General features: G+C 35.3%; 1 long non-coding RNA gene across 1 annotated transcript; it reads left to right on the top strand.

The window, feature by feature from the left end:
• The first annotated feature begins 1,096 nt into the window (after positions 1–1,096).
• Positions 1,097–19,080, top strand: LOC136790446 (uncharacterized). The gene is made up of 3 exons (XR_010830371.1): positions 1,097–2,426; positions 17,367–17,411; positions 18,382–19,080. It is a non-coding gene; the product is annotated as an uncharacterized lncRNA (long non-coding RNA).
• The last annotated feature ends 1,135 nt before the right edge of the window (positions 19,081–20,215 follow it).

The raw sequence follows: 20,215 nt of genomic DNA, 5'->3' as shown, positions 1-20,215 counted from the left end.
TTTTGGTTAGCCACCTTCATTTCATCTGCCTTTGTGGAACAAAATTAGTAAAGAAAAGTGTTCCTTAGCACTTTTCTTACCATTAGAAGAAAAATACAAATATGCTGTGTTATGGTGAGTAGCTTTCAAATACACTGACAGAAACCCAGTTTTCAGTGGAAAGACTTTGCTCCCCAATAAATTTAGTCACATAAAAATTCACTTTCAGGTTTATAATCTTAATTACTTAAACAGTAACAAGTATTTGTTCTTGTCATAGTACAACCAAGCATGGCTTCAGAAAGTTCTTCATTGCAGTCTCTGATCAGACACAAATGTTCAAAATGGCAGCCCAAGTGTGACATTTGACAAGTTGGGAATAATTTATAGCAAAAGAAAAGGGGGGAAAAGGATGCTTTTGAAGGATGCTTTATGGTTTTTGTCATTTTGGAGAAAAACTTTCCACTCCCATTCTAGCGCACTTCAAAGGAAGACAAAATCAGACTTTACAGAAGTTAACATTGCATCTTATTTGTTCTTTCAAACTGACTTTGGAACAAAAGCATCAGTTTAGTTCCATCTTGGCCTTGTCTATGTAACCTGCTCATGTCAAGACAACTGTTGATGCAACCTAGAATTTTAACAGGAAAAAATAAAAGAGATTGGAGACTGAGTAAAAGAAATGGTGCTAATGAAGAGACTGATAAAGCATGACTTTGCAGGTAAAGAAAAGTAGGGTCTGTGCGAGGATGAACTGCCCAGTCCAGATAATTCCTGCTCTGAAGAGAGCAGACATATAGGCCATTCACATGTGAGCTGAAAGTGGAGATCAGTGGTAATTGTATGAACGAGGCTAAAGACACGCAGGGCATGAATAAGTAGTTTAATACTTAAATGCTTTGAAATTCTATGTGTAAATTAAAGATATTTTACTGAAGCTCAGGACTGGTTTTTTGTTGTTGTTGTTGTTCATTTGTTTTTCTTCTTTTTTTTTTTCTTTTTTTTTTTCTTTCTTTATTTCAAATGCTGGAATAAAGACATGGACTTGCTGGAGAGAGTCTACAGAAATCCACAAAGACAGTTAAGGGACAGAATTATCTGACATATGAGAAGAGTGTATGAGGACTGGGACTGTTCATCCTGAGAAGCCTTCAGGAGATCATATTGTGTATAAACACCTGAATAGGGAAAAGAAAGAACAGGGAGCCAGACTTCACAGTGGTGTCCAGTGACAGAACTAGAGGCAATGGGCAGAAATTAAAATATATTAAATTCTATCTGAACAAAACAAAATATTTTTTTACTGTGAGGGTGGTCAAACACTGGAACAGGTTGCCTAACTGGACATTATGTTGGGCATTGTGCTTTGGCTGACCCTGGTTGAGCAGTAGGATTGGATTGCATGATCTCAAGAGGTCCCTTCCAATTTAAAGGATTCTGCGGTTCTGTGATTCTATGACATATTTACTCTTTCTTTGTGAATTTGCTAGTACACTATTGAAAGAAGTTCTCTAGGAAAAGGTTTTAAAAAGCTATTTGTGAATTTCAGTGAAGTCAGTGAGAAAAGCTCAGAAAATAATGAGTACTTATTACTTATTAAGTACTTAGTACTTATTACTTATATACTTATTTTAATGCTTCACAAATATTTAGCTATCAGTGTTTGTTTGGTTGGTTGGTTTTATATTTTGTTTCCCTTTTGGTTAAATACTTCAATAATTCAGCTTTATTCCCAATATCCTGATATGTCAAAACTCTTATGCATGGTCTACTGAGTATATAATTTGGTTAAAATTTATGTGTAAAGCTGAAAGATGCAAACAGCAACTTTTCTATGATTCCAAGAGAAGTAATTGTGGTGTTTTTATTTTTCTAGTGTGTTTGTTGTTGTTGTTTGTTTGTTTGTTTTCTATCACAATGCTTGCCATAATAGTAGCAACATGTTAGTAAATCATGATTAGTATGTTCGCAGTTGAAATATAGCTATTAATCAGGAGTGAATTGAGGTATATATTCCAGCCTAGTTTAACAGTTACTGATTTTCAAAGACTGTGAGCTAATCTCCAACTCATTAAAATATTGTAAAGCACGAGGAATAACTGAACTTCATTTGAAGCATTCATCAGTGACTTCTTAATTGCTTTATCTTGACTAAAGCCTGGTTGATGTCTAACTAAGCTTAAGAACAGACCTTTAACAAGGTCTATCAACCAGTGTTAATTTTTGCCTGTCTTCACACTAAGGGCATAGACATTTTGCATAGGGATACTTGACTCCCTGCAAAACAGCTGATCAACTGGGTTGTGAACCAGGTTGCTGTATGACAGGTAGGAGAAAGAGAATAAGCATCTTATGAGAAGGAGAAGCAGACAGCCAAGCAAAATCTTTCAACAGCAGAACTTACTATCTAACTGCTGGTCCAAGATGTGACAGGTGCATAGCCATAGGTGAGTGCAAAAGGGCAGCTTTAAAAATTCTGTTTTTCTTCTGTATTCTGGATGGTAAAATGCAGATTCATCCTTTTGTCTGGAGATCATCTAATATTGTGTAATGTCAGTAAGCAGGAAGAAAGGATTTCTTCCAAAAGGGAGCCACTGGCCAAAAAGCTGGCCAAAGCTGAGCCAATACGCGATGTTGTTTGCACCTCTGGGAGAATATATTTAAGAAAGGAGAAAAAAGGTTGTGCAAGAGAAACTGAGAGAGAGGAGTGAGAAAATGTGAAAGGAAACAAGGTGAAACAGTCCTGCAGACACCAAAGTTCTTATGGTAACCAAGTTCTATAAACTTTACTGTTCCATTCTTAACTACAAAAAAAAAAAATAATAAAAAAAAAAATCCCATACACAACTACTTTTATTCATACCTTCAAATATCGTGTTTTAACTGTATTTTTTTCTCCTTTTGTTTTCTTTATTTCTTGCAATGCTCCATTGGATCTGGAAAATTATTTAAATCAATCCTCCATGGAAGAGTTGAAAACTATATTTTCCTTACACTTCCCTTAAGAAACAGGATAATGTTTTTCAGAAATCAGTTTTTTACTTTACCATTACATGTCAGATTAAACTGAAGGGTATTGGGAAAATTACAGGAAAACAAAAAGATAAGCAGTTGTACACAGGACCTTCTACAAATGTCCTGGGTTCTCTAGGACCTCTGAAATTACACAAAATAATGTGGCTAGGATCTGAATATACTCACTTTTGGAAGGAAAACTTTTCTCACATTGCTTCCAGCTTACTCCATGTGAGTCTTCTAGTAGGAGATGTCTTGTTTAATTGTTGCTGTTATTGTTTTCAGTTTATTTAGTATTTCCATTTTAATTTCTGATTACTGAAATAACTTTCCACACATTTTATTTTGGCCATAACAAAACATTCCTTAAGAGCATCTGTCATCACCTCTGAAATGAGCAATCCCTGAAATGTGCTTTGTTACATGCTTTGCTGAGCTTCATCTGTGCATAAGGAATCACAGATTGAACTGAAATACTAGTTACATACACTGTTAGTCATGACCTTGAAACCTATTGCATTCAGTGTCCTGTAGTTGCTGTTATTATATACACATATGTAAAATTCTTTTCCTTTGTTTTTCTAATATTTTTGTTTCATTGTGTATTATAGTAGAGAGAAATACTAAGCTTTTGGTCAATAACAATAGCCTGAATAATTCAGCAGCCAGTGGGTGAGGCAGAACAGAAAACACCTGCTTTGCTCACTGTTGTAAGCATGAATTTGGTTCTGTCTTCTCTTCCATTTCTGACAGTTTTCTTAAGAATTTAAAATATTTTTAAAGATTATGATCTATTTGTGTTATTAAATTGATATTGTACAGTGAGTTAAAAAGTACAGAATGGAGAGGCTGGCAAAATATATAAATAAAAAATGTACTGAGTGAAGTCTCATGACTTTAGAAAACCAGTCAAAAAATTGCATGAGTCTATAAAACTATACTATAGAGAACCAGGGGTAAGACAATAGGGTAGGGTTTCCAATGGTATTATTTCATCTTTTCTATGGGTCGTTCCCTTTTCAAAATATATGGGGCAATACTGACTTATGTAAACAAACATCTTAATGTTAATTCAATTGGCACAACTTGAAAGCCTCTTCATGCCCCATTTTTAATATGACCTTGATTTTATTCAGGGACAGAAAACAGAAAAGAAAGAAAAACGGAAAAGTGGGCAGGCACTACAAGTTCAAGATATTAAATTGTATATATCCTTACCTTTTCTTTACCTTTTCAAACACACTGGGGCCCTACAAAAGTCTTTCATACTTAATTCTTTGCACTTCCAAAAAAAAAAAAAAAATAAAGTATGAATCAAGTTGCAACAGCACACCTTATACTGAACTTTTCTTTACTTTGCTACATCTCACAGCTCTTTCACTGTAGCTTTTTGAGATATTCCTTAAAATAATGTAAGAATATAGAGAAAAAGCAAAGTGTTGTAAAGGGACTCCACACCAAACAACAACCACTTTTTAAGCTGTTTTTGTAAACCTTTATTTAGGTTGACTGTACCGACCACCTACAATCCAACATAGATAACTAGGCTCAGAGAAATGGCAGCAAGAAACAGAGACTATAGTAAAGTGAGAGATATTTAGAGTAAAAAATTTTACTTCAGAATCACTATGTTAAATAAGATTTAGCCTTTCCTCAAAATAACTGAAAAATGGAGACTGGAAAAAAAAAAAAGTCTTAAAATTTTAATAGAAAGACTAATTTATTTAAAATCCTGTTATCCTCAGATGACCAATCCACATTCCTGCAAAGCCAATGGGAAACTTGCTGTAGAATTAAACAGTACCAGAAGCGACATCTGTTAATTTTTAAGTTTTCCTTCATATTTCAGTTTCTTATCTTTACAAAAGAAGTAGTTTCCTCAAGAAAATGTATTTGATGCTGCCAAACTCAGTATGAACATTTAAAGGATAAGATTTTCTGTACCTTCTCGCTGAACATAAGTACATTTCATTGAATTTTTTTATTATTATTTATGCTGAATTCCACATTTTAAAAAATCATTTGGGATAACATAGCTATGGACCATCTAAAATTAGATAAGTATTAAGCAATGGAAATGACTAGTGAATTTGTTAGAAGAAAACAGATATAAGGGAGATATTAAGATCATAGCAGTCCTGAATATTGATTGGGAGATATAAAATGTTTATTTTTTCTTCTTCTTTTGGAACATAAGTGAGTTCTTGGATTTCCTCGGTGTTTTTACATACTTCTAATTTAATTGCTGTGCCAGTTTGTAAGGGTCTTTTACTATTTGAATTATTTTTATTCTGGAGAGGAAGAACAAGTGACAGTGAATTGCAGTAAGAATTTGCACAGCAGGAGCAGAAAATGCCAACTCCGACTGTGAGAAGACTGCATCTGTTAGGTTAAACAAGAAGAGTAAGGTCAGTATTTAGCTAAAACTTCTTGAAAGAACAAAACTTGGAAATTTGTATTGGGTCAGGACTGAGTTTGACAGTGAGGACTATCTGGTGTCCTCCCCTTGAAACTGGCTTATACTTTTTGAAGGATAACAAAGAATTATTTATTTATTTATTTATTTTTAAGTAGTAGTCTGTATCTAACTTGTTGCAATCATTTTAAACTCTTGCAGCTACACCTTTTGGTTGCCTTTTTGATTTTAGAAAGCAACTCTGATAATACCTAATGTATTTTTTAATTATCTGGAACTAATATAGGTTCACCAACTGGTAGTAGTACAAAACTAGTAAGAGTGAAATGAAATAATTTCTACTGCAAGTTACTGGTTGATAACTCAAGCCCTATCCGTCCTGAATGTAATTTCTAAGTGTATAATTCAGCATGGTCAATTTAAGAATATACTGAAGGTTTGATATTTCCAGTTTTACACACAGTGAGGTCATGCCTGGTAAGAAAATAAAAATTTCCAGCCTTATAAAGGAAAGAAGAGCTATCTTTAAAATGTGAGATTATTAGACCTTATAAATTCAGCATTTCTGTTCATGCCACACAGCAAGGTTGAGGTATATAGGAAGCCATACAGACAAAGACAAAAAGTATGTATAGAGCTGAGATTTCTTCAGGATTTAACAATGACTGTGTGAATTTTCAAAACCTTTCTGAAGCACCTACTATCTAACCAGCTCACATTTTAGGAAACTAATTCTGAAAACTTTCAATTAAGGATATATTTGTTTCTCTTCATTGATACCCTTCTAAGTTTGCCTTTTTTTTTTTCTAAACTCTGCAAGATAATATTTTTTCCCATTATGCCTTATTTCTGAGGCCACATTTCAGCAAAAAGTGATGTTAGTTTTCACACAGATTCTCTTTATTTCTATTTTGCTTCGATACTGCACATATTATAAATTTAAAACAGGATATGACAAAGAAAAAAATCCAGCTAAACAGTTTCCATTCCTTACTTTGAGACAGCTGAGTTCACTAAATTGAAGCCAAAGTGATCAACCATTGAGTGAATTTCTATGTTTGGTGGTCCACACTATCAGTTGACTCAGTACGTTTAATAAATCCCAGGTACACACAGATAAAGGACAATTGCTTACAATTATAAAATGTGAGCTAAGTTTAATTGAAGTGCCCTACTAATCACTTCCCTGTCTAGTAATGCCTTCATCTTCTCTCTGTAGAACCAACAACTACACCAGAGATGCAGAGAGACGATATTTTTGAGTTAGCAATAAGACATTTTCAGATCTTTCAGGTATTTAAGACAGGGGAAAAAAAAAAAAAAAAGAAAAAAAAAAGAAAAAGAAAAACTCTGCGCCACACAGCAGCTGGGAGAGTGAGAGGAGTGAGGAATAGCCGAATAGCCTTGCAGGCACCAAGGTCAGTGAAGAAGGAGGGGGAGAGGTGCTCCAGGCGCCGGAGCATAAGTCCCCTGCAGCCTGTGGTGAGGACCATGGTGAAGCAAGCTGTCCCCCTGCAGCCCATGGAGTACCGTGGTGGAGCAGGATTCCACGCTGCAACCCATGGAGGAGACCACGGTGGAGCATGTGGACCTGTATCAATGGAGGCCGCGGCCTGTGGAGGACCCCTGCCAGAACAGACACACACGAGTCTCTAGGTCATTCTAGGAAAATAATGTGGAGGTACACCCTGATATTTTGATACTGGGACTGGGACTGTAAAGTGAATAAATTGAGGATTTTTGGCTTTACAATCATAAATTGAGTAATCTGAAGAGCACTGTAATCAATTCTAAAACTTAAATAAAAATTTACCTTATTCTTCTCTCAAAATGTACTTATATGGCAGGAATGAATAAAAAGGAGAAGTGAGCTTTGATTACTGTAGTCCTAATGGTGCAGATTTACTCTATGTCAGTTCCTCAAGAAAATTAGAAGAAAAATGGCAGTGAAGAACATACTATCATTTTACTCTCAGTAACAGTTGACTTATGGTTAGTTTTGTTAACATGAGTCAAAATGTTCTTCTTAAGCAATGAGTTTTCTCTTTCACTAGAGAAGACTTATCTGACATGTAAGTAGTCTATGAAACTATATTGATTTTTCTCACTGACCTGTCCACAAACAGAATGAGCTGTTTAGCCTCATAGGTGGACAATGTGTTTATATATTCTGAGATTGCCTCTACCAAGATGCACTGTGCATTCCTCCAGATGTAGTAAGAGGTCCTTGTGTACCTTTCCTTCTCTCTCAGACTGCTAGTGTTCTTTTTTTCATTAGAAACATTCCTTGTTTGTGTTCTGTAACTCACTGCTGTGTCAAGCTGGGTCCTCTGTCATCTTGACTTTTAATATAGTCCTTGTTTTCTGTTGTATCCTTCCTCCTCTTGTACCTCTGATGCATTTTCCATGAATAGAGTATAATACCCAGATCAGAGGGATATTTCAGTAGAAAATAAGGGAATGGACAATGAAGGATGAAGTGAAGGAATGGGAAATGCAACCTTATATTGGTATGTCAAAACAGTTTAACAATTTACATTGGAGACTCCCTTTCCCATAATTCTGGAGGAGGAACGGCAGGGTTGGTCACATGTTGAATTCCGTAATTATGAATTATGCCAAACTCTCTGTTCCTTTTCTGGAACTGGAACGTTGCATTTCATCTAGTTTTCCTAACTTCACAATGTGAGTTTCCCAGCAGGATTCAATATTCCATCAGAGACTGCATTTTGTCTTTATAATATTGAAATTATCAGTGATAATTAACAGTACGATGATATGAATGGTTCATTCATGTAACAGTTCCAGCAAACTAGCCTTAGTCAATGAGCAGGAAAACAGAGAATAGTTTTTGTCTTTCTGTTCTCTAATTTAGTTTTAAAACTGTTATTTTGAAAAAGTAAGACTGTCCATAATCACCATGTTTGTTATTTAGGGATATGTGAAGGTGCAATCCAAATATGTTTTTTAAAAAATGATTATCAAACCTTAATTCTTAGAGCTTTTCTATGTTTACAAACTTTTATTCTTCTATGAATCAAAGGGTACCTCCAGAAAAGGGTTTAGACATCCAAACAATAAGTGCTGTAGTGCATAGCCTTTGGAGGTATCTGACCTCCAGAGTTGGAAACCAGTCCCGGCACTTGGTGTCCTGAGTCCTCTGGAACCATGTGTATAACAATTCATTGATGAGACAATGATAGAGTAGTTGATGAATGATCTGGTCACGTTCAGGACTCAGTCATACATAACCTGAGAAGACCTAACAATTAAACCCATCGGGAAGTACCAAAGTCAGTAACAGCAGGTGACAGTAACAAAAAACCCTACCTGCCTAATGGCTGGGGAATTTCTCCAAGATGTGGGAGACTTTAGTCAGTACTCTCCTGCATTTTTAAGGATTAAATTCCACACTTACATCTTTCAAAGGTTTTTCAGACTGAGAAATTACTAGTTGAGTGGGTCATTCTTTTTCCCAGAAGTTGCCTGCAGATAAATGTATAATGATACACTATTTTATGAGACATTCCCTGTACTTATGTTCCATAATTCAAAGTTATTGAATCACGATGATTCAAATGACAGTGCTGATACCAATAGCAGTAGAATAACATAAAAATCCCTCTCAAAGGAAATAGAATTTTAATTTGTTTTTGACCTAGTTTCATAAACAAAATATATTTGTGCTATCACATTGTCTGTCAGCAAACCTGCTATAATAGTTTAAGTAATATTAGCCAAATTCAACCAAATTATTCTTTCAATTATCATCAGTTATGTGGAGGAAAGATGTTAAATTATCTGAGGTAAGGTATGCATATCTCAGTCATGGTGTGTTTAACCTGATAGCAGCTGGCCAGAGAACCACTGTTGACATGTTGGTGACAGAGTTCCAGGACAGATGTGAAAGAGCTCCTTGATGTCTAGTTAAGGTATATTAGAAGATGTATGGAAAAGGGAATGACACTATGGATCTGTTAATCTTAGTTGTATACAGGGGACAGACTGTATATGCTAGACTGTATCAACCCAAGCATGGAAAAGTCTTTGAAGTACACAGAAGGCAAGTAGAAAGTAAATTTGCAAAAGTTCAGACCGATTAAGTGAAATTGCTCTTTTAAATTAGGAAAACTGATTCCTAAAGATACTTCTGGTATGAAAAAAAAAAAAAAAAAGAAAAAAAAGAAAAAAAAGAAAAAAAAAGAAAAAGCCCTTTTTTAAAGAAAAAATCCTACATAATCTGCTTCAAGTTGATTCAGACTTCTCAGAAACACAGAATAATCAAGGCTTGGAAATGTTTAAACTGTCTTTTAAAGTTTTTTTTTTGTTTGTTTGTTTTTTCTGTTTTATATCATGGAAAGTCCCCAGCTGAAGACAACAGCCCTAACGAGTGTGGGTGCTACTGTCTTCAGATTTTATAGCTATTGAACCCAGAAGGATTCCATTTCTCTAATGCTGCATTCACTAGGCATTTGCAACTACCCATTGCTACTGGCTGAGTCCCTGTTTACGTCTTTCAGCTGGTAATATAATTCTGAGATGATAAGCATTTGCGTGCTTTTACCCACAGAGCAAAGTCAATTATTTTCTTGGATCCTCACAGGGCACATATGCTCTGTTACAGTTTTGTGAGTTTACATGCTATAAAACTTATTATAGAAAGTTTTTTGCGTTAAAAAACTATTGTATAAAATGCACCTTAAGAGTGGCATTTCTAGGTGGGTGGTGGTACTAGATAGCTCTTGATTAGTATGTGTTTAATGTGTCAGAAAGTTAATACAAGATACGACATTGCCTCAAATTCTACTTATGTCAAGACATAATTAACCCTGCTGTCAGTTAAACATCTGGGTAGAGGAGACTGCAGTCATGCATGACACATGTAGAAGTCCCTGAAGCGCTGAGCATAGACCTTAGTAGCATCAAAAATGAGATAACACTAGAAAAACACTTTACAGAACTACCTTTTCTTAAAAATTAAAACATACCCAGAATAAAAATGAGATTCTTCCTAAAACCTGCAATTGAATTATAGATTAATTTAGATTGGATGGGATCTCTGAAACCAACTGCTCCAGTTCCCCACTCAAAGCAAGGACAAACTTGAAGTTACATCTATCTGCAACGTTACGTCATAGAATAACAGAATGGTTTGAGTTGGAAGAGTAGAATCGAAGATGATCTATTTCTAACCCTCCTGCCATGGGTAGGGACACCTTCCACTAGACAAGGTTGCTCAAGGCCCCATCCGACCTGGCCTTGGACACGTCCAGGGATGGGGCATTCACAGCTTCTCTGGGCAACCTATTCCTGTGCCTCACCAACCTCACAGTGAAGAATTTCCTAATGTCTAATCTAAACCTACCCTCTTTCAGCTTGAAACCATTACCCCCTGTCCTATCACTACATGCCCTTGCAAAAAGTCCCTTTTCAGCTTTCTTGAAGGTCCATTTATGTACTAGAAGGCTGCTATAAGCTCTCGAGAGCCTTCTCTTCTGCAGGCTGAACAATCCCAACTCTCTTAGCCTGTCTTCATAGGAGAGGTATTCCAGGCCTCCGATCATCCCTGTGATCATCTTACAGATTCATTCTAACATGTCCATGGCCTTATGTTGGGGGCCCCAGACCTGAACACAGTACTCCAGATGGGGTCTCACAAGAGCAGAGTAGAGGGGAAGAATCAGCTCCCTCAACCTTCTGGCCACACTTCTTTTGATGCAGCCCAGGATATGATTGGTTTTCTGGGCTGCAAGTGCACATTGCTGGCTAATGTTGAGTTCCTCACCAACCAACACTTCCAAGTCCTCCTCAGGACTTCTCTCAATCCATTATCTGCCCAGCCTGTGTTTGTGTTTGGGATTGCCCTGACGAAGGTGCAGAACCTCGAGTTTGGACTTATTGAACTTCGTAAGGTTTACACATGCCCACCTCTCAAGCCTGTCTAGGTACTTCTAGACAGCATTCCTTTCCTCCAGCCTGTCAACTGTACCACAGAGCTTGGTGTCATCAGCAAACATGTTCCCACTGTCCGTGTCACCAACAAAGATGTTAAATACCACCAGTCCCAATACCAACCGCTGAGGAATACTACTTGCCACTGGTCTCTATCTGGACATCAAGCCATTACCCACAACTCTGGATGTGACCATCCAGCCAATTCCTTACCCACCGACTGGTCCATCTGTCAAATCCTTGTCTCTCCAGTTTAGACAAGGATGTTGTACAGAATAGTGCATAATGCTTTGCACACTCCCAGGTAGATGACATCAGTTTCTCTTCCCTTATCCACCAATGCTGTAACCCTGTAACAGAAAGCCGCCAACTTTGTCAGGCATGATCTGCCCTTAGTAAAGCCATGATGGCTGTTAGCAATCACCCCCTTATTTTCCATGTGCCTTAGCATAGTTTCCAGGAGGATCTACTCCATGCTCTTGCCTGGTATAGCGTTCATACTGACTGACCTATAGTTACCCAGGTCTTCATTTTTATCCCTTTTTAAAAATTGGGGTTATGTTTCCTCTTTTCCAGCCAGTGGGAACTTCACCGGACTGCCACATCTTAAATATAATGGTTTAGAAACCTCATCTGTCCATTCCTTTAGGACCCTCAGACTTATCTTATTATGCACCTTCAGGTTTCTTATATGGTCTCAAGCCTCATCCTTTTCTACAGTGGATAGTTATTCATTCTCCTTGTCCCTTCCTTTGCCTTCTGTGACTTTGGCAGTGTGACTGGAACACTTGCCAGTAAAGATTAAAGCAAAAAAGTTATTGAGTAATTCAGCTTTCTCCACACCATGTTACCAAAAGCCACGGGGTTTTGAAGATGTGCACAAACAGGGTTTCCACAACCTCTCTGGGCACCTATTCCAATGTTTTGCTACCTTGTAAAAAATAAAAAAATTAAAAAAATGCAGTTTGCCTTTCATGTTCATTATCCAACAAAAATTCTACTGGTTTGTTAACAGAAAACTGTGTTAAAATGCATTCAGAAAACAAACAAACACACTGGATAGGGACTTCTTAGATTATGTATGGTGTTTTGAAAATGCATATATGGCTTTGAACAAGAAGAGCAACTAATAGATGTATTGCACATTACACAATAAGAAGATCAGAAATAAATACTTATATCTATGTTAATGACTCCTGTGTCTGTTACTTCAAAGACAAAATAAATAGTGGCAAATTCCTGTGTCAGTTATTAGCTTCATTTATCGTTTGATTCATTCATTCAATCATAAACAGTACAAAACCTTTGGGTACTGCCAACATATTTTTATTACAAGTTAAGTGACATTTAATTTCTAAATTTAATATACAGACATTGTTTCTCCAACTAGAAAGATGCCCAGGGAAAATCTTTAAGCTAAGAAACTGTGTAGAATATGAGCAGAAAGTTTCCTCACAACGAAAATAACCTTTGCTGAGAACTACCAGCTGACACATGAAAATGATTTACAGACTGAATTACTTCAGATTAGATCATTAATTAGAATAAATCTAGATTACCATCGTTAGAAATTTATGGTGTTGTCATTGTGGTCAAAAAGACATTGTACATCATATAATACCAACCATGCTAAATCCTATTTCTAAACTTCCTTTATTAATGCTGATTTTTACCAAGCAACTAAATAAATTTTCTCTCCAATTTTTAGTATCATAAAATAAGTATTTAGATGTCTTTCTGGATGTAATCTCAGAAACTGAAGTAATGGAGATGAAATGAATGCAGGGATGATAGCCATACATGCCTCCTATACACAAAGGAAAATACTTTTGTGGTCCAGTTTCTAAAGTTGGACCAGATGATCTTTGAAGGTCCCTTCCAACTGAACTATTCTATTATAAAAGCATTAAGTGCTGATGAGACTTTTAAACAGCAGGACATCTTTCGTTATTTTGTAAAGATCATGAGATTTTCAGTAGGATAGTTCTGAAATTATGTATTTCTGATAGGCAATGGAATTTGGTCCAAGTACCACATTTGGTCCATTCTTTCTCTGTTTCATATCAGCAGTTTCATTTAACTACATAAATCATAAGCCATTTAAGTACTTGGCTGCTCTGTATCTGAAAATATACTCATGACTATGAAAACGAGTTTGGATTCATAGCAACATCAAGTTTTTCGTGGTAAAATATAGTAAGCATAAAATATTAAGCAAATATGTTATATAAAATATTATAATGTTATGTAATTAAATGTTATATAAATATGTTATATAATCAAGTCCCAAATCAATCCATAAGAATATCTTTAGTCCTTCAGGATGATATAAACGAAATAAAATCACTTGTACCATGTCTTATTTCCATAACTGGACATGATGATAAAAGTTATATCTTTCATTCCTTCTTTTCTGTGCAGTTGGTGCACAAATATGATTGATGAATTTGCTTGAAATACAAACAAAATAATTTTTTTAAGTACATAGAATTTTAATTGTTTATTTATTAATGCTTTCCAAAGACTTCTGTATCAGTGGAAATCAAAGATGCAGCCTGAAGTTGAGATAATTTTGTGGATTTCTCAGTTGACATTTAGAAATCAGAATAAACATGTCTTTTCAGAGGACAGTGAGGGCTGAGATGTTTTACTTTCTTGACTGTTAGGATATTTATGAGTTTACGCATTTAGTTTTCAGTCTTTAGGATTGGAAAGTATAGTTTTCACTGTTTATCAGAGAAGGAAAAAAACATATGCTTACTATTCCTTTGTTACCATCACTATAAGCATAAAACACAAATTCAATCATGTTAAAATTAGAAATGAACTTCTGCACCTTCAGTACCAAAAATTATTAAAACAGCTCTGTCCTCTTTGGTTGATGTAATAAATTATACAATGCCAGTAAGAAGAGATTGTATTGCAGAGTGATTTTGAGTTAGCAGTGTTGCATTGCAACATCAAACACATTGCATTTAGAGTAATCCTATTAAGAAGAAGTTAAAGTATGAATGAAGACGTTTGTTAAGCCAGTATACAAGCAGGAAGGTGAAATAACTCTGTATTGGTTTCACAGTGTAGCCTTATTTTGGTTTTAATCACGCTGTTACCTCTCCAAGAATATAACGTTATTTTTTTTCCCAATATGTTGATTAGAATTCTGTTCCCCTGCAGTAACTTTACAGTAGTTTCTGTCTGAAAGTTTCCTTGCATAGTATTACATAATACTAAACCTGAGGGAGTGGCATGAAACTGTATGAGTGGAGGTTTGGGCTGGGTCTAAGGAAAAGGTTCTTCACCAAGAGGGTGGTCAGGCACTGGAACAGGCTCCCCAAGGAAGCAGTCAGGGCATTGAGCCTGCTGGAGTTCAAGAACAGTTTGGACAATGCTCTCAGACATATGGTCTGATTTTTGGGTGGTCCCGTGTGGAGCCAGAAGTTGGATTCAATGATCCTTGTGGGTCACTTCCAACTCGGGATATTCTATGATTCTATGATTCTATATTACTAGCATATATGTATGATATTACTATACTACTAATAAATGTTTGAATTGATACATTTGTTTCTAAATTGTATATATTATTTTCAAGATATATATTTTTTCAAGAATTGAAAAAATAAATCTTTCCAAACAGACATTATATGGTAAGGTAACAGAGAAAAGGTCTTGTTCCTGGCCAGCAGGAGGATAATAGCAGTTCTGCTTTCCAGAACCTTGGAAGAGGTAATGAGGCAGACATATCTGTGGATGATTGTACTGAGAAGGTATGAAGAGTGTGAACTCTCATGCTCTGTCTGCACATGACAGCTGAAAAGGAAATGATAGGTACTCAGGATACTCTCACAGAAAAGGTCTGTAGCTGGGCACAAAAAGTGCTGCCTGCCAGATACGAGTAGGCAATAAAGTTATGCCTGATATCAGACCTGAACATTTATCTTACTATAATTCAAAATATTCTTAAAAAACTGAAATGGTTGACAAGTTCTAAGCAGGATTTTGTTACAAGCACCAGCAGCAAAAATTCTTCAGCTGTGTGACTTTGCCTGAGTCCTCTCCTACCTCCTTTCTCTTTTCTTGTATGTGGCTTAACACTACTTGCCGTCTCAGTTCAGATCTGCTTTCTCTACCTGTTCAAGCTCTGGTTCCAAAGGATCCTCTGAAGATCAATACTGTGTATTTTATGAGAAAGTATGTGGGCTGTTTTTTGATTTTAAGCAGAAAGCAAAACAGGTTCAAAATTTTATATGAAATGAAACATTGCAAAGAAAATGAAATAAATGCTGATCATTTTGTGTGGAGTGATATTTTTGTAGGCAACAATAAGAAATCATAACTGAAAATTTACTAAACTAAATACAGAATATTGCCTTTGGAAAAAAAAAAAATCAATATGAGGTACTTAAGTCCTGTTGAAGGTCATATATTATTTTCTAGATTTTTTTTTTCAAGAATTAAAAAAATAAATATTTCCAAATAGAATTATAGGACCTTATTTCTCAAAGTGCACAGTGCTGTGTTGTATCTCCCCAGCTAGATAAACTCTAAAGGAAGATCATGATGTGCTTATTCTGATACATTTTACACATTCTTACACATTTTTTTACACATATACGCATGTGCATATTCTTACACTCTCTAAAACTTCTTGTAAAGGGGAAGTGGAGAAAGAGGTGCCCATTCCTTCTCCCTGATAACTGCTGACAAGGATTCACAGAAATTGCACAAAACTCTTCCAGAGGAAGTTCAGACTAGACATTAGGAAAAATTTATTTACTGTGAGGATGGTCAAACACTGGAACAGGTTTCCTAGAGAGGTGGTTGATGCCCCATGTCTCTCAGCGTTCAAAAGGCATTTGAATAATGCCCTCAACGGTATGCTTTAACTTCTAGTTAGCCCTTTTGGTTTGTCAGGTAGTTGGACTAGATGATCTTTGAAGGTCCTTCCAAATGAACTATTCCATTCCATTTCATTCCATTCCACTCCATTCCATTCTTGCCAGAGAAACCTCAGGAGAAAAAAAAATAATAATAATGTGGGGAGAGAGAGAAGGAAAGAAGGAAAGAGTGATAGTACTTGATTTTGATTTTAGGAAAATAAAATGAGAAAGAGGAAGTGGTTAGAAGAAATGTAATGTGTTTGAAGAAGAATCAGTAACTTACACACTTAATAGAAGTCAGTGGTCTTTTGGATGAAAAGAAAGGTTTCTGGATCAAGTGTGAGATGATCAAGTATCAGCGTGGCATTTTAAAAGACCTACATTTTCCTTTACTGGAAAACTTTATGGTTGTTTTTTTCTTCAATGGAAAAGACTAAAATACTGAATTGAATTAGATTAGCATAAGCAATACTACCTTAAGGGAAAGTGGATTTGCATTTAGTTCCATCCAATAACTGTTATTCTCTTATATTGTGATATTTTACCTTATAGTCTCCATCCAACACTTCATCTTCTTATGAAAGAGATAGCATGTCTGTATTGCAGACAGCTGAACTTGTCTCCACCTTATATCCCCATGCTTTGCCCAGTGTCCATGCCCAAGAAACAAGGATGGAAGCAAGTTTTGTGTGCATGCAACTTGAGTACAGGTTGCTTTTACTGATGGTGGAGGAATCCCAAAGTTTGAATCCAGTCTTCCCAATCACCAATGACTGGGCATCTTGATTTATAAAACAGAAATATCAGAGCATGATTAATCATTCTGTTGTTGTTTTACTTCTAGTTTTTAATATGACAACCATGGTTAATAAAAGTCACGTTGTCCTTGAAAGAACCTGATAATAATTTAAATTTAAATAATAACGTTATTATATTATTAAAAAGACTGCTCAGAACTGGCCTTCATGTGTTTCTGCTAATAAACTCTTGTTGACTATAAACAAACTTAATTCAATAATGAGCATAATATACCCAGTGAGACTTCTAGAAGTGTATGCAATAAAGTGCAGTGTAAAAAAATATTTGTATGCTCTTTTCAACACATAATCTACTTCTGTTTGTAGGAGGACTCAGTGGAATATTATTCTGATCCCTAGAAGATTCTTCAGGTACTGTGAAAACATCCTTCCATTCTTCTGTTGACAGTGCCTTGGACAAAATTGTATAAAAGGACTGTGAAGAACTCTTCGTTAATGCATCATCATATTGAGCATTTGGCAAAAGCTGCCTAAATAAGACAAACAGGCAATTAATGGTGGATTTATCTTCAGAGATGCAGAACCTAATTGGAATTGTCTGTACAAAAGACACCAGCCAAGTAGTGTTGCGAGTATTGAAATAAATAAGAAGGGAAGTCCCACTGACAAACTGTCCAGAAACATCTAATGAAAGAGATGTCCCAGGAGAATCCACTATTAAGAACCTAAGTGCTCTGTGTTCTCTGTCCTTGACTATAAAATGGAATGGTTTTGCTTTTCCTCCTACACAGTAGTATTTTCAGTAACTCCAGAAAATCTTGCTGTATGTGATGAATAGATAAACCACAATGACCAAATCTCCTTTATGAACATTTATCCAGGCAACTGGTATCTCTACAGATTATCACAGTTCACTACCGCAGCATTCCAGCATGACACTACAGGAACATTTCATCATTGTGGGATTTAAAATTTAATTGCTCACTCACTCAACCATACTTTATTATATATCCATTCTGTTGTTTCCAGTAGTTTCATTTTGTCTTAATAACTAATTGAAAACCTTGTCTTCATCTCCCAAGACAACTTCCATCCATTTCCAGTATAATGTTTCCTCTCCAACAAATGTTAGTGTTTTTAAAACCTGTACTTTAGTGGTAGGCCTTCCCTGTTTGGACAAAATACTCTGGAAATAGCATACAAAGGCTGTTTAATCTAACACTTCCTCTTACATGTCATTACTTGAGATAATGTCCTTGCTGTGTTGAGACAAAAGTATGTCAAATATATTTTTCTTGGTTTATTTACTCTCCCAGAGGATGTGTCTTTTTTATTTTAATTTTTTAATTTTTACTCTTTTTTTTTTTTTTTTTTTGAGAAGACTGAGGAGGTTAAAGAAGGGAGTGGACACTGATACCAGAGAAGTGAACAGGAGAGACAGACAGACATCCTAAGGTATCAATTACTGCAGCCTATGCTCTTCTGCATAAATTGTTTGTTGTTTTACCAAGATCTCCACATAGACACATCTGAAAAAAAAAAAAAAGAATTTAACAGTAGAGAAGCAAACAAACTTGAGAAAATTCCACAAAGAAATTGATTAAAATTAAAATTATCTAATAAATAATCACTTGTCTTATAGAGATTTCCAAACATTATACACACTAAATATAGCATTTAGTGTGTGGAATGGTAATTTTTATCTCAGCATTGCATTAGAATACTGTATCTCCTTCATCACTGTCTCCTTATGCAAGTAAATTAAGTTATTCACAGTCATGTGCTTTCTCTGAAAGATTAGAGACATTCTTCAAATTGACTACATAATACTAATTTTATTTAACATTCATAAGGTGTCTTTTTGTGTTGTTTGTTTTTTGTTTTGTTTTGTTTTGCTTTGCTTTGTTTTTATTCTCTAAAACATTAACTGTGAATTCAAAGCAGATGAGATAAGCCAGGCTGAAGATTGACCTTTGACAATGTTTTTGATTGTTTTTGATATTAACCACTGGCAATTCAGTTCATTTCTATCCACTAAAATCCAGATTTTTCTTACTTTTAAATTGTGAGACCATCACTAGTAAAGAACAGTGTTAGTATTGATGCAAAAATATTTATTCATATCTTTCACAGTATAATGGAAATAAATGTGTAATAATTTGCAGCAACATTCTTCCAAATTCTGTAGTCAATATATATTTATATATACAGTCAATATATATATTAAAAAAAAAAAAATGTTTTGCAGTCATCAGCCTGTTTCCAAATATGATAATCTCTGAGGATCTGGTCTCCAGGTTTTTAACAGTACATTGAAATTTTAATTTCCCCAGTGTGAAAGGATAACAAATGAAGTTACTCTATTTAGTTCTCTCCCATTATTCAAGACCAAGCATGTGCTTCAAATATTAAAAAGCCAAAAATCACAGGTATTCCTTTTGCTGCACTAGAAAAACAAAGCAAAACCGATACGATTATTATATTTTTAGGAGTTTGAGTTTTTTTGTTTAACTGTTTTCGTTATAGAGCTTATATTCTATATATTATATGCTAAATGAAAATTTAGCATATAATTATTTTTTTTTCCTCACTAAGGATTTATCACCAAGGATAATGTCCCAAGTATAGTTTTCTGAATAACAATCCTTAAGATAAGAATCCTCCTGAAGAGTAAAGTTTCATGAGAATAATAATTCCTAGCAATGACTGATTACTCAGCTTTAGCCAAACAGAGGGGAATGAGTACACAGCAAACACATATTGAGCTAAATACAGACACAGGAATTGATTTTATAGAACTAGATTTTCAAATAGCTCCCACACACCATTCCTGAATCTAAGTCCAGGTAATTATACTACTTTGGTACTTCTGTACTGAGGGAAAAAAAAAAAAGAAAAAAAAAGAAAAAGAAAAAAAAGAATCCTAGTTCTTCCTACAAGAAAGCAAACCATGGTAATTGCTGTTACCTGTATTGACATTTTTTGTTATAGTCAAGTGGAAATATGTGGCCAATTGTACATTAGAAAGTAGATTTTGTCCCTCTACACTAGCAACTCCCTTAAAAAAAAACAACAACAACAACAAAAAACCCACCTCTGCTTGACAATCTGCTAGAGGCATATTCGGGGACACGACTGAAAAAATAACTGAGCAGAAACTATCAGAATTACTCTAATTTCAGAGTGCACTTCCATCTTTCAAAAGGTTCTTTTTG

Source organism: Anser cygnoides, chromosome 3 (assembly GCF_040182565.1).
Source record: "Anser cygnoides isolate HZ-2024a breed goose chromosome 3, Taihu_goose_T2T_genome, whole genome shotgun sequence".
Classification (NCBI taxonomy): domain Eukaryota; kingdom Metazoa; phylum Chordata; class Aves; order Anseriformes; family Anatidae; genus Anser; species Anser cygnoides.
The sequence above is the reverse complement of the archived record's forward strand: the minus strand, read 5'-3'. Positions and strand labels throughout refer to the sequence as shown.